This window comes from Vicugna pacos, chromosome 2, assembly GCF_048564905.1.
Source record: "Vicugna pacos chromosome 2, VicPac4, whole genome shotgun sequence".
In the NCBI taxonomy this organism is placed as follows: domain Eukaryota; kingdom Metazoa; phylum Chordata; class Mammalia; order Artiodactyla; family Camelidae; genus Vicugna; species Vicugna pacos.
In genome coordinates, this window is record NC_132988.1 from 33,422,748 (window position 1) to 33,437,297 (window position 14,550).

A 14,550-nucleotide genomic window follows, 5' to 3' on the forward strand; every position below is an offset into this window, starting at 1 on the left:
AGTGGAATCACTGCATCATAATGTAGGAGCATGTTCAACTTTTAAAATTGCTGCCGACATATTTTTCAAAGTGATTGTATCATATAACACTCAGAAAAACACTGGATGAGAGGCCTACTCACTTTGCATCCTAACATACAGTGCTTAGCATTAATCTTTCAAATTTTAGCCATTCTGCTGGGTATGTAGCAATAGCTCATTGTGATTTTAATCTGCATTTCTGGTAACTAATGAGATTGATCAACTTTTCAGGGGCTTATTTATTGGCCATTCACATATCTTATTTTTTGAAATAATCTATTTGCCAATTTAATTTTTAATTATTGATTTGTAGGAATCCTTTGTTGAATATATGTGTTGGGAATATTTTCTGACAGTGTAGATTTTTTTCAGTTTCTTAATGATACATTCTGATGAGAAGATATTTTGAATTTTTATGAAGTCCAGTTCATTTTTTTCCTTTATATTTAGGTTTTTCTTACTCAAAAAATCATTTGCCTTTTCCATTTAGGTTTAAAATCCAACTCAAGTTAGTATTTTGTATGTTCTAATATAGGAATCAAGGATAATACTTTTTTTATAAGATTATCCAGTTGTTTCAGCATCATTTTGTTAGGCAGTTAGATAAGTGGGGGCACTGAGCAGATAGGAGGAAAGAGAGGGAGGATGGTCCGGAAGATGGGGTTATGCCCGACTCCAGCATATAGGGGCTTTATTTCCTCTAAGTGAGTGCCAGCAAGAAATCGTTTAAAACATGACTGCTGCAACTGGGCATGACAAGAACCTAACTGGGCATGAATCAGTGCTTGTTGTAATATAATTAGCATTGCAGTCTAGGCCCTTCCCCATGGATTTTTCTGTGGGCATCATGGGTAAGGACATGCACAAAAGGGAATGAGCATGACTAAGCACTCCAGGGACAAGAGCCATCAATCAATCAAGAGATCACCTCTGAGCGAGGGTACAAGCGAAGGGGCAAACAAAGACCATTGCTATCCACCCTTGGATCAGCACACCTCCCACTCTTGGAGGTATACTTTCCCTTTGCTAATAAAACCTTTAAAATCTTTTGCTACACAATACTTCCACCTCCCATATGAATTCTTATCTTTCAGGTAAGACAAGAACTGGGGTCTTTTTTCCTTTCCCTTTTGGGGTAACAGTTTCTTTAAAAGATTGCCTATTGCATTACATTGGTACCTCTGTCAACATATTTTTTTTTACCTTGTCCAGGTGAATCTATTTAAGTACTCTCTATTCTGGTCCATTGACCTATTTGTCTATCCTTATATCAATATTATACTATCTTAATTAATGTAGTTTTGAAAACAGATTCGGTTATCGATATACAGACAAGCTAGTGCATATAAATTCTTCATATGTGTCAATAGCAAACCACACAGAAAAAGGTAAAACTGAGAAAGGAAATGATACTGGAGCTCATCAAACTTCATGAAGCAGGCAGAAGAAAAAATCACCAAAGGAAAACAAAGGGTATTCAGAAAGATAGGATGAAAACACAAAGAAAGTGTAAACATGGAAATCAAGAAATGAAAGGTTTTTAAGAATAAAAAGCTTCCAGAAGGGTCTTTTGTTATAGAAAGACATACAAATGGTTTAAAAAAAATTTTAAATCATTTCGAAAATTACAAGAAATCTTGATTAGCTAATTGAGGGCAGTTTCAGGAGCAGTGATGGCATATATTTATTCAATGAATACTTACTGATTGCCTAGGCATGTTGTAGAGTGCTATGAACAACATACACTGTCAGCCTTTTTGAAATTTATGGTCCTGCAGACCCAAGAAGTTATATTTCCATGAAGGAAAAAAGGACTGAATGATGTGAAAAATAAAAATGTAAGGCACACAAATTCTTTATAGAGTGACAATAAAAGAAAGAAGTAATATTTGGTGGTTTTATGTGAAGGCATGTTGCAAAAAAGGATCTTGTTTTCTTTGAAACTGAGGAGAACCCTGAGGGGACCTTCCTGGGGACAGATTCCCTCCCATCTCTTATTCTTTGTCTCTTGATTGTGAAAAAAAGCTTTAGCCTCCTAGGCCTTCCCAGAGTTCCAAATAGTAAATTTAATCAGAGAAATGGAAAAATTCAGAAACAAAGGAAAACAGTCATGTAAGACAAAATAATAATAGTTCAGCCATAAAACAAAGTCAAGGACCTTTAGTTCCTCCTGAAGGGTCAATAGATAATACCCTGAGCCATATCTTTGAGTTGTTTGACAAATACCAAAAGCTCCACCAGCTAAAAGAAGTTAACTCCATGCTGACCACTGGAATATAGACCCCAGACTGGCTGCAATCAGATGGATGATGACTGAGATTCCTGAAACATCACCCTGTTACCTCACCATCAACCAAGCAGAGAATTGAGCAAAAGTAAAACTGAGAGGGGCATACAGTGTCATTCCTAAGCCCTCCATTCTTGGACGAGGATTGGCTGAAAGTGTGGAACTAAAGGAAGAGACAAAGAGCTGTAAGAGCTGTTACGGGAGTAATGGAAGGAACCGATCGAGGAAACTAAATGGAATAATAAAAGCACTAAAGAGTCTCCAGAATTTAGAGACTGTGGATGAAGAAACAATTTAAATGTACAGACACACAATTTTCTCCAGACTCCTTTACTGCCAGGAGAAAGGAGCGGGAAATACTGGAGGGGGTGGGGGGGATGGCGACTCTTGGTTGAACCTGGGTTAATTTTGATGGTATGTACAGCACAAAGGGAAGAGCTGGAGAATTTTATTCTTTTGGGACTTGTGTTTGAAGGTATTGCCAATAAGCTTCAACACAGAAGACGAGAAAGTTAGGATGATCAACCTAGTAGAGTCAGCAATAACTAAGAGACTCAAGGTTAGAAGAGTGGAGGAGGTGGGTGGGGAAAAGGCACAAGGAATGTGGAACATGAACCTATGATCCAGTGGTGTGCTGGTGCCAGCTAGTTCCAGCTAAAGCAAGCTCATCATGAGCATTTCTTCCTGATTTCCGAATCCTGGATTCAAGGAAATCATGGAAGGTCACTGGGAATCAGCCACCGTGGAAGTATTTATGCCATGATAATCAGCAACAACTGCAGATCAGGCCCTCTCTTCTCTTTTTCCCTCAGAGAGCTGGTTGTTAAACATTTACGAGCACGCCACTGCTGTGATCAGCTGGTAAGACTTGCAATTGTCTTTTTCCCACAGGTGATAATAAGAATTAGGATGGGGTTTGGGAAATGGAATTGAGTTTACTATCAAGAAGCTATGTACTTATGATAATAAAAAAAAAATCTGTTAGTGACACTAAAGTCATCTGAGATGAGATCAGAAGAGGACGGTGATGAATTGGGAGTAAAAGGAGTCAGGAACATGGAGGAATGTTGTTGAGTAACGCTGAAGACAACGGAGAGAAGACAGCAGACTTGGAAAATGTGAAGTGAGTAAAGGAGAAGCTGGTAATAGCTGTCAGCGAAATAACCTGAAAGCCACAGAAACAATTTAGAAGTGTTAATCGACTAGAATAACAGCACATAGTGGGTTTTTGATAAATGTTTTGTTGTTTTGATTTAAATCCTGCACTAAGTTCTTTTGCCAGAAAATTAAGCAGCCGAGAAAAAGGACTGTAACTTGGAATCCAAGATTATTCACTCCACTCAGATAAGATTTCTTTCTATCTTTAATTGTAAACACTTTATTGTTAGTTGTAAAATCTTCCCAACACTTGAAATAAATTCCTAATATAGCACCACCCCTCAAAAAAAACTCAGTGCTCATGCTTACTTCTGTTTTCAGAAATTACTTGATACTTAGTAACTGGTACCTTCTGTTTAATATTGAAAATATTTTAATAATATTTAGGGATTGCATGTTGTCTGCTCATAGGCCTAGTTGTTAAATACAAAGAAATTGTTATCTAGTAAACTAAAAAGATATTTAAAAATCTAAACTTCAGAGCCAAAAGATTCCCCCTTTTTGTGTTACATTATTTTTAGGGAAAAGAAGGTCTCCTCCAACTCAGTTGCATGTTCAAGTATAATTTATTGAAAAATGGGAGAGAATGATTCAGAAATTACCCGCATTCCGAATCTGCTTGTGGAAAAAGAAACAGACAAACTCCCAAATACATAATTAGAATCTTAACAAAAACAATGGGGGAAATAATAAATAAATAAACCTGAGAACATCTTAAACATAAAATAGCCAAAGAAGCATTCAAACACATCCCCACATGAATTATACTTCCTGGAAAACAGTTGAAACACCTGGCAAGTTGGCTTGAAAAGGGCCATTAATGAAGGAAATGCTTTTTGGAATTTGTTCTCAAGAAACCTTGACAAAATGCACTTGGGAAGGCTTTGTGTACTTTTAACTATCTTGTGAAATTCACATAAATAAGACTCATTCAATAAAGTACCTAATATAATTTTCCAATATCCACTTGGACTTCTTACTATCTTTCTGAAGGTCTCAGTCCCTTGAACCAAATGTTCTTAATTTTCTTTTCAACATACCAAGTACAAACATATGTGTATCATTAGAATAAAACTATACTTGCTCAGGATACATTACAAAATACTGAAAAGAAAACCCCACAAAATATATCCCTGAACTTTCACTCACAATAAATAAAAGAATGTACTTTTACACCCTCTCCCTCATATATAACTCTTTTCTCTCTTCACTCCAGGGACTAGGAATTCTCAGGCATGAAGGGTAAAGAAACCTCCCATCTTTTGTTTCTGAGCCAAGCTTATATTCAGGACCAAAAGCAATGAATTATTTCAGTCAGAAAGATGTCCAATGGATCCTACCTAGCTCTGAACTTTCATTTGTAGGCTTAGAGTGGCCCAGAAATTTCCTGGCAAGATTTCATGACTGCTTAAATAGCTTTAAAACTTGTTAACAGTGGGACAGGTCGAGGGCAGAGAGTAAGGAAGGAAAAAAACAAAAGATACACAAAAGGCCTTGAATTTCTGCCAATCCCCATACCTACCTAGCTCTCATGCCTCTTCTACCTACTGATCACTGATCAAGAACCCTAATTTCCAAACTTAAGCTTCGCCTGAAGCTGAGAAGTCTCTCTCTCCTTCAGCAGCAGAGATGTCAGGTCTCAACACAGAGATGTAGGAGAATTCACCTGACATCAACTTGCAAATACAGAAGGGTGTTACCCACCTTGACTGCACAAGAAAGGTATGCGGTGAGTTTCCCAGGGACCCTGGGTCTGCAGAATGTATTAAAAATAATATGGAACCTGAAGTCTAAAAGCCAAATATTTCCGCCACTCGCTAATTATGTAACTATGGAGAAGTCACATAAACCCTGTGCCTTACCCAAGTGGTATGAATTTGCACAATTAAAAATAACTATTGGTGTTGACTACTGGCTATTAATCTCTATGTCCTGATGCATAAATCTGGGTGTAACTATGTTCATGAAGGTGGGCATACACATCTGTTCAACTGCTTTGGATGCTCTTTTCTCTAGTTTGCTCTTTATAAACCAGACTTCTAGCTTATATAATCTCAGACGCACTGTTTATAATGCCTCAAACTGACCCTTACACTATGCACAATAACCTGACAATTCTTTCACAGCAGGAATTAATACAAGGGATGATTTGATCAAGAGGGCATTATAAATGTTTTTCCTTACATAGAGATTTTAAATTCACAATAGAAAACAGCATCAATGTTATCCGGCATAATCACTATTTTTTATCACACAGATCTACAGTCTGGAAACAGGCAAGGAAATTCAGTTCTGTCATAAGGTAGAGTAGAGGATTATCCAGATATCTTACACTGGGGACACAGCTTTGCCTCAAGCATACTTATAATTAAATTAAGTACATTTTAACCTAAAATTTTTTAGAGATTTATATGTATAAAGCAGTTTGTGTGTTAATCTGAAACCATCCCACTTTCTCTCTTACTCTCGAATGACTTATTCTTTCACTTAACAGATTTAGTAAGCTACAACATGTTGGCATTAGTTTATGCACCAGGAATTCTGTGATGAAGAAGATAGGAACATTTTTGCCTTCATGAACTAAATGTTCCTTACTTTGGAGAGCGGTCCTTGGGTTCCCCAAGTACAGCTACTGACTACTTATTCTGAATGATTCTAGCACTTTGTATCTCTATTAGTTATTTTCATAATGCACAATCCATGAGCCCCAAAGCTAAACAGACTTCTTGTCATATGACAGGTACATAACACGTATTTATGATATGAAGAAAGAATGAGTTAATCAAAGCTACTAAGAGTTCAGAATTACTGTGTCCTATTTAGAGTTTTATTCAAAAGTTACAAAGTAATAATATACTTAAATAAATTCCTAAATATGTACTACTGTTTGGCTAAGCACTAGGGATGCAGCAGTGAACATGAAAAACATAGTCTGTGCCTTCACAGAACAAGTGGTTTATTACGGCCGACAGACAAGTAAGAAGGCAGCGGAAATACAGGGGCTATAAAAGGTAAAGAATTGGGAGGGCACTGAACCCAGAACTTGGCAATTGGGAAAACTTCCTGGAGGAAGCACTTGTCTAATCTGAGATCTGAAGGATTGGTAGGAGTTAGCCAGATAAAGAAGTGAGAGGAAGAGTTAAAAATTGAGGCCAACACCTGGAGGTAAACCAGTCTTGACCAAGGAAATCAAGATGGTTCAGTGTAGCTGGAGATAATCAGTAGCAGACAGGAAGAAGGGATGGAGGCACGAGGTCCTTTGCAAGAAGAGGACAAATGAACACACAAAGATAGCAGACCAGAGAGACAAAACGAAAGGGAACATGGACCAATACAGCAGCTCTAGTAGGCTTTTTTCGAGGTAATTATTTCAGCTGCTATTTGTAGGATTTTCTGTTACTTGCAATAAGACAAATTCCAAATTCATAAACAAATGGTATTTAAACAGGGAGGATCTGTTTAATTAGATATACGAAATAACTGAGGGAAAATTCCATACATGTCTGTCTTGTCTGAATGTATTTTCTTGGTGTTTTCTTGATTTGATACTCAAAAATTCTTGGAATCTCAGGATTTGATGGGGCTGTAATAATCATTTAATATAACTGCAGCCTTAATCCAGGATATGATGATATATTTTTAGAGCAATTTTGTAATTCTCTGGATGTATTAAAGATTTGAAAAGACTGAAAGAGTTTTTTGTTTGTCTTGTTTTATTTTTTGATCCTGTCATTTATTTGAATTATTTAAAGTATCAGTAAGATTTTCTAACTATAAATAAATATCCAAGTTTCTAGTCATTCTTTATACTATCTTAAGTGAAAAGAGAAATGTACATGCTATTAATTACTGTATTAACTCAGATAAACCTCCAATCTCTCAAAGAAGTAAAATACAAATAAGTTTTTCAGTATATCCAGTAATATAATTTATTTGCTTCTTAACAAACAAATCCCAAAAAAGCTATTAATTTTGTGAGTGGATATAATTTCTGTTAACATCTTGGGAAGCAATAATTCAAAAATACACTTGATCATCCACAGCACTTCAACTGCTTTTACTAAATCTTTATATACTCCATAGTGATCATCCAATAGTCAACAGGAAAAACATGTATTTTGTTAAATGTATGTAATTTTTTAAAAATCTCATAAATCCCTGAGTTAACAATTATTTCAGTTACACAGAAACAAAGAAAAAGTATCATGAGATGAGCACAGAAACATGATTGCTTTATTTTTAAAAACTTAAGCAAAGGTCAATTGAAATTTTAATCTGTCTTGTGTTGAAATGAGCCATTTGTAGTTTGGAGTCAACACGTAAAAACTGATTGAGTGTACTTTACATTTGATATGAATTTAGAAACTCTAAAATTCCCCCAGGCTATTCTGTCTGTTTATAATAGCTTTCATTTAGGCAAAGAATGACTTTTAAAAAAAGAGTTATTGATGGTAGAAATTAACATCTAAATATTTTCCTTACCATTTTACTCAAAATATGAAAATAATGATTAGTTATTTGGGTTAAAGAACACTAAAGGAAGAGTGTGATAAACGTAGGGCTTTAGAAATTAAGTGAAAAGCCTCCAGTTGTGTTGCTTTATTCTTTCAAACCTCACATTAGGTAACTGAAGGACAAAAATAAAACCAAATGAGAATTTTGTATTGTTTGGGGGTAAATTTCAATACTTTGAAATTTGAATTGAATTCAGAACAAACTCTTCTTAATTCTCAAGGAAAATGACTGAGTTCAGCAGCTCTCAACAACTACAAAGGGATAATTTTGAATATATTTTTGAAATTTCTTCATTTAGTTTGCTGTCTGGCATGAATATTAACTAACTATAGCATTTGACTTTAATTTCTTTCAAAGAAATATCAGAGATTGACTGAATTACTAATACGAAACTCATGCATTTATTTACTTTGTTAATTTTTTTTTTACTCGTCAAATCGAATACCTACTATGCACAAACTCAACACAAAGCACGGGGAAAACAAAAACACACACCCCTTAGTTGCTGCTGTCAACAAGAGACTGACAAATACTGAACACACACTGTAGCCTCATAGGTGTCAACGCCACATTCTGTAGAAGAATGACGCAAAATGGAAGCCATTTTAGAACTTCTTCTCTGTCCAAATTAACATTAAATGACACAACGTGCTTAACTGTATGTATTTTATACCTTCTTGCTATATAACTACACAGAATCAAAGTTTCCCCAACCCCTTCATAAGGCATTAGAAACCTCTCCAGTCTCCTCAACGTTTAGTTAAGTCATCTTACTCCACAGCAAATAACACAGGGGAAAGGCCAATAAGAAAGCATGGGAGGTTGGTTTTTATTCATTTGTGATGTGATGTAACTGAATGGTCACCGAACCAAGGAGTTCTGCCCAACCTTCTCTGCAGCTGCTGACAGAGGAAAGGCTGGTGGAAAAGGCGACCAGAGCCAAAAACCGTTTGTTGGAGCTCTTCATTATTCCCCACTCCACATACATACACACACACACAGAAATAGTAGTATCACAACATCATGCTACTGTCGACACCATATCTTTTTCTTCCATTTAAAATATATAGAAATAGTGTTAACATGTAAATTCTTTATGTATTTTGAACTCTCATTTACATGTATTAAAGGCTTCTATTTAAATGTTAATAATGCATTGTTTTACAATTAAACATCAAAGTTTAGCATATTGTATTCTGATAATTAAGTCTAATCCATAGAGAAGGATCAAGAAGAGTTTAGTCCCAGAACCATCTTACCAGAAAAAAATATTATTCACAAGGGCAAGACACAAACGCCCAAGTACTCCGGGAGCCTGGAGGAAGGGCACCTAAAGCCGCCTTGGAGCTTCAGGGAAGGCTTTTTTTTTTTAAATAGAAGTCACTGCATGAAATAAATCTTCAAAGAGCCATCAGCTAGGCATTGTGGTGACAGGGTGACCGTGGTGGGCGTGTGAGGGAGGGACGAGGGCATTCGGGCAGACTGACAGAATGAGAAAGGGGAAACACGTGAGAAAAACCATAGCTTGTGGGCAACTTTCATTTCCAATAGATGGGAGAGCAGCACGTGAGAAGCTGGAAAAGGAGGCTGGATGCTCCAGCAGGGATGTGAAACTTTATCCCATAGCGGCCACGCAGAGCCGCTGTCAGGCTTTTGTTTGGAGAGCTTTTTCTAGCAGCTGGGAGGCAGATGGATTGGAGGGTCAGGTCAGCTGGCAGAGAGCCCAGCTGGGTGGATGGGAACACTGGCCATCTGAGGGATGATGAGAAACTCTATAAGGAGAGTGATAACATGAAAAGGAGGATTCAAGGTTGAAAGATGTTTAGAAATAAAATGGGCAGGGTTTAGAATGGGTGATTGGATTGGGGCGCGGAGGGTGAGGTAGAATGAAGCAGCAAGGGAAATGCCTGGATCTGTAGTGTGAGGAAGCAGGTGAGTGATGATGTGGCCTAGGAGCGAATCTAGAAAATAGGCAAAGCAAGTTTTAGGGAGAAGACAGCCCACTCAGGGACTTCAACTCCCCATTTCTCACAATTTCCTGGAGCTAACGAATTCCAGCCAAGAGAAATATACTTTCCAAAGGTAAAAGTATGCATAAACTGTCTTACCTGACAATGAAAGGTAATGTCTGTTTTGCTGAGACTTCAATCCAGGGTCATCACTTCATTTAGGTGTTTAAATACAAGGACTGAAGTCTAGGGGGGAAAACATGAAAGGAGGATATTTAAAATTGAATACAAAAGTAGCCAAAAAAGTATTTCATGTCATAATCAATTTCTCAAAAGCTTGACCTACACGGGATGCTCCACATATATAGGATGAACACTTTCTCACTATTCATAACACATGTTACATGGTTTCTGCTATGGGCCGAGTTCCAAGTGCGTACTCATTTCATATACAACCCGCTGCTGTAGGCACTGCTGTTCCTCACATGTTACAAAGGGAGAAACTGAGGCCTGGAGTCACACACTAGAAGTGGCAGGGCTGGGATTCCATCCTGGACAGTCTGACCCCCCTGACAGTGCTCCTCCCCACCGCATTAGGCTGCCTTTCTCTCAACATGGAAAGGGCTCAACTGGGATGTTCACCTTGTCCTATTCTGACATCATATTAAAATGGAATCCAACTACAGCTGCAAAAATGATGCAGTAATATTGGATTGTTTTCTATTTTAAAAACAGGACTTGAGATGCTGATGGTCCAGGAGCTTTAGTCAAGCAAGAGTCAGGCTGTAGCCCCTCACCAGGTGAGGCACCCGGTCCCCTCAGACCCCTCTCCCAGCCTGAAGTTCTAACCCTCTGGTCTTGCCCAGACCTAGCTTTGTATGGACACAGAGATTGAGTCTGCCTCACCACCAGGGGTTTCTTGGTACACAAACTGCTTTCAATTCCTGTCTGTTCCTGGGTCACAGAGACTTTTCATTTGTTTTGAGTATGTTCATTCATTTAATTACTAGTACTTAAATATTTTATCTATCAATCCAATAGGTTTGAAACTGAAAGGAATTATTATGCATGGGCTTATTCCATCTTTGAAAGAAGTGTCTCACATTTTTGTAACCAAAGTAATACACAGTTACACATTTAAACAAATCCTAAATTAAACAGATTTAAATGTAGTTCATTTTAACATGTAATCTTTGTATTTCAGAGGATTCGCACTTAACAAATTCATCACAGTGGGTCAGGAAACATATCTGATTTAAGAAACCAACAAAGAAATCACAGTTCTTTGAGAATCTAAGAAATTGTTCCAGCCACTGGGAATCTAGAGATGTAGAAAAGCTCTAACTCTGTTTTAAAGGCAGTACAGAGATGGTCTTTACAGATAAGAAAGCAAGGAAGGGTTTCTGAACATGTTTCTTTGTATGTATTTTTGTTGTTCTCAATATAGATTTAGGTATCACTATCATGTATATTTGGAGACTTTTAGAAATAATAAACAGTAATATCTATTGAGTATTTACTATATGACTAGCACTTTTCAAGTACTTCACATGTTTTAATTTCCTGAATCCTCAAAAAAAAAGCAGGTGTACAGAACTATTATTTCCATTTCACAGATGCCAATATAGATAATTAAGTAATTTATAGAAGGTCATATAGCTGGTAAACAATGAAACATTTTCAGAATATTTAACTGACACCTTATTTCTTACAGTGTACTCCCTTTAATTTAAAAACATAAAGCTATTCTTTTCCAAAAAGATAATAAAGTACAGTTTAAACCATGGCCAGCATGACTTATTTGAATAAAGACAACGACATGCTACAAGTATGTCAAGATGTCTTATTTTTAGAGAAGTTAATCTGCTGGAGAAGTTTAATGAGAAACTTTTTTGCTGGAAATACGGTGATCGAATTTTTTTTCAATAAAGAATAAAAACACATGGCCTGAATTTAGGACAGAACACTGAAACAGAAACTGCTCTAATTTTTTTTGAGATGTTTATTCATCATAACCTAAAGTGACAAAATTATGAGGCATACAGACTGTTTACAGTTCTGGGGTGTTTCATCATGTTTGCATTTTGATGAAATAAAAGTTTTATTTGCTCTTTTCTTTTTCCCATAAATTGCTCAGTGATGTTTAAGTTACTTATCATACTCAAGTATTTTAAAGATAGTGATGATGGATTTATTTCTGCCCCTCTACAGTACACAGGAGACAAATTCAATACTGTGGTGTAGGATAGTGTAGTTTTAAACAGAAGGAAAGGCAAGGTGTCTTTTTTTTCTCCTAACTTAAATTAAGTAACTCATGATATTCATTGCTTTTATTAATTTCCATAAAATTTCCTTCACTATACATAAAAGAAGAAAGAATGGCACAACCATTTTGGAAAACAGCTTGGCAGTTTCATAAAACATTAAACAGATACCTACTAATGACTATTTCACGCAACCAAGAGATAAGGAAATATATGTCTGTACAAAATTCGTACATGAATGATCACAGAAACTTTATTTGTAATAACTCCAAACTGAGGGAAAAAATAAAAACAACAACCCGAATGTCCATTAACAGATACATGGATAAACACAGCATGGTATATTCAAACCTTGAAGTAGTACTCAGCAATGACAATGGATGAACTATTGATACATTCAACAACGTAGTGAATCTCAAGTAATTATTCTCAGTGAAAGAAGCTAGCCACCCACTAAAAACCTGTTCACACTGTATGAATCCATATAGAAAATGTAAACTAACTTATAGTGACAGAAGACAGATTAGTGGTCCCCTGAGGGGAGGGGACCAGCAGGGAAGGGAGTGAGGGAGCACAAAGAAACTTTTAAAGGAGATAAATATGTTCACAACCTTGTTGTGTTGATGCTTGTGTGTGGGTGTGTTGTGTGTGTGTGTGTGTGTGTGTGTGAAAACTTATCAAATTAGACAATTTAAATTTAAACAGTATATTTATATCAATTCTACCTCAAAAAAAGTTCTAAACTTTTAAAAAAATAAATTCAACATAAAAAGAATGACTCTGAAGTCAGTAATTTAAAATCTTTTTAATAGGCTTAACTGTGTATCATCAGCATGGAAAGCTTTCACTTGCTATTTTAAAACAGCTACTAGGCTATAACAGGACTGCATTTACATTTTTTTCCTGGAATGTACTTAACAGATTGTAATTGCTTGATGAAGGTAATCTAAATAATCTTTTTATATGGGTTTCTTTTATCTACCATAGGACTATAGTAAGTACATTTTAGAGTGCATTCTTGTTATAATTTTCTTGTAAACTCTTTTTAAAGTGGACATTTGATGCCCACTAATAAGAAAAAACTACATTTCAATAAGTCTTCCCCATAACTAACTTCCTTTGCTATGATATTATCAAATTATTGATTTTTCCTTCCCAGAAAATCAGTTTAAATTACTCTTAATTTCCAGAAATGGGTTGATAGCACTTGCATTCTTTTATGTACTTGTTCAGAAAGAAAAATGGACTAACCCATTATCAAATTACCCACTTCCTAATTGTAATAGTCAAAGGATTGTCCAATAGATCAGCTTAATGATCATTCCTAACAACACTGTGGCTCAACAATCAGAAAACATCCCTGGACTGCTCCAGGAGACTTACCCTAAATCTTGGAAACCATGGGCTCCACCTAGTGGTACTTCTCCTAGTTGCTATGATGGTTTTAAATCTAACATTAAGCTTTTTGTTCATGACATTGTTTTTGCTTAAATTGTTTTAATAAATAATAAAATAACAACTCTGTTTTATTTAATGTAATACTATTCAATAGAGTTGTAGTTGTCATCATTTTTCTAATTACACCTTATTACTATAGTACTTCATATGATGCTTTGATTGAATTTATAAGTGAAAAGAAAATAGGATTTTTTTTAATGGTAAGGAAGTGGAGAGATGTATATGATAGCATTTTCTAAAAAGGGAGTCCATTAGCCAGTTTGTACAATCTCTAAGAATATGATGAAGGAAATGAATTTAATGATTCCACAATATAAATTATACAAAGCAATGATCTCACGATCATGATTTGAAGTTCTCTGCAGCTTTTTATTTGCAAATGGTTGCTCTTTGAGATACCAGATTTCTTCACCAGAATATCTTATTTTTTATTTAAAATTGTAATTACATGTGGCTCACATTTAGATGAAACAAGCACTTGCTACACGCCAATTAGGAATCCTAAAATGATCACACATTTTGCTCACCAGACAAAAAGATGCTCAGAGATTCAGATTAAGCAGCCTTGAGAAAACACATTCTGTTGCCACTGGATTAGACCCTTAGGAAAATGTGAGTTACCTGACATGTTAGGGAAGGCTTCAAAATACTCTACAAAACTTCTGAGAAGAATGTCTGGAACTAGGAGTCAGATAGAAGGAGGAGCTCCAGAACTAGGAGTCTCAACTGCTTTTATCTGTCTTTTAAATTGTTTCACTTCCCCTTCTGATATACCCTCCACTCATTCATCAATCCACTTACACATGCACAAGGGGACACACACACACACACATGGTTTTTTAAGACGGAAGGAAAGAACATTCTAGGGCAACCAAGGGTGAACACCAGGGGTTGGTGG

At 36.2% G+C, this 14,550-nt stretch overlaps 1 long non-coding RNA gene across 1 annotated transcript in view; it reads right to left on the reverse strand.

Annotated features, from left to right (window-relative positions):
* LOC140685738 (uncharacterized) overlaps positions 1-14,550 on the reverse strand; it is a 172,027-nt gene that overhangs the window by 143,790 nt on the left and 13,687 nt on the right. The window contains exon 2 of the long non-coding RNA XR_012059105.1: positions 10,090-10,176. This is a non-coding gene — a long non-coding RNA (uncharacterized lncRNA). The remainder of the gene's footprint in view (positions 1-10,089; positions 10,177-14,550) is intronic.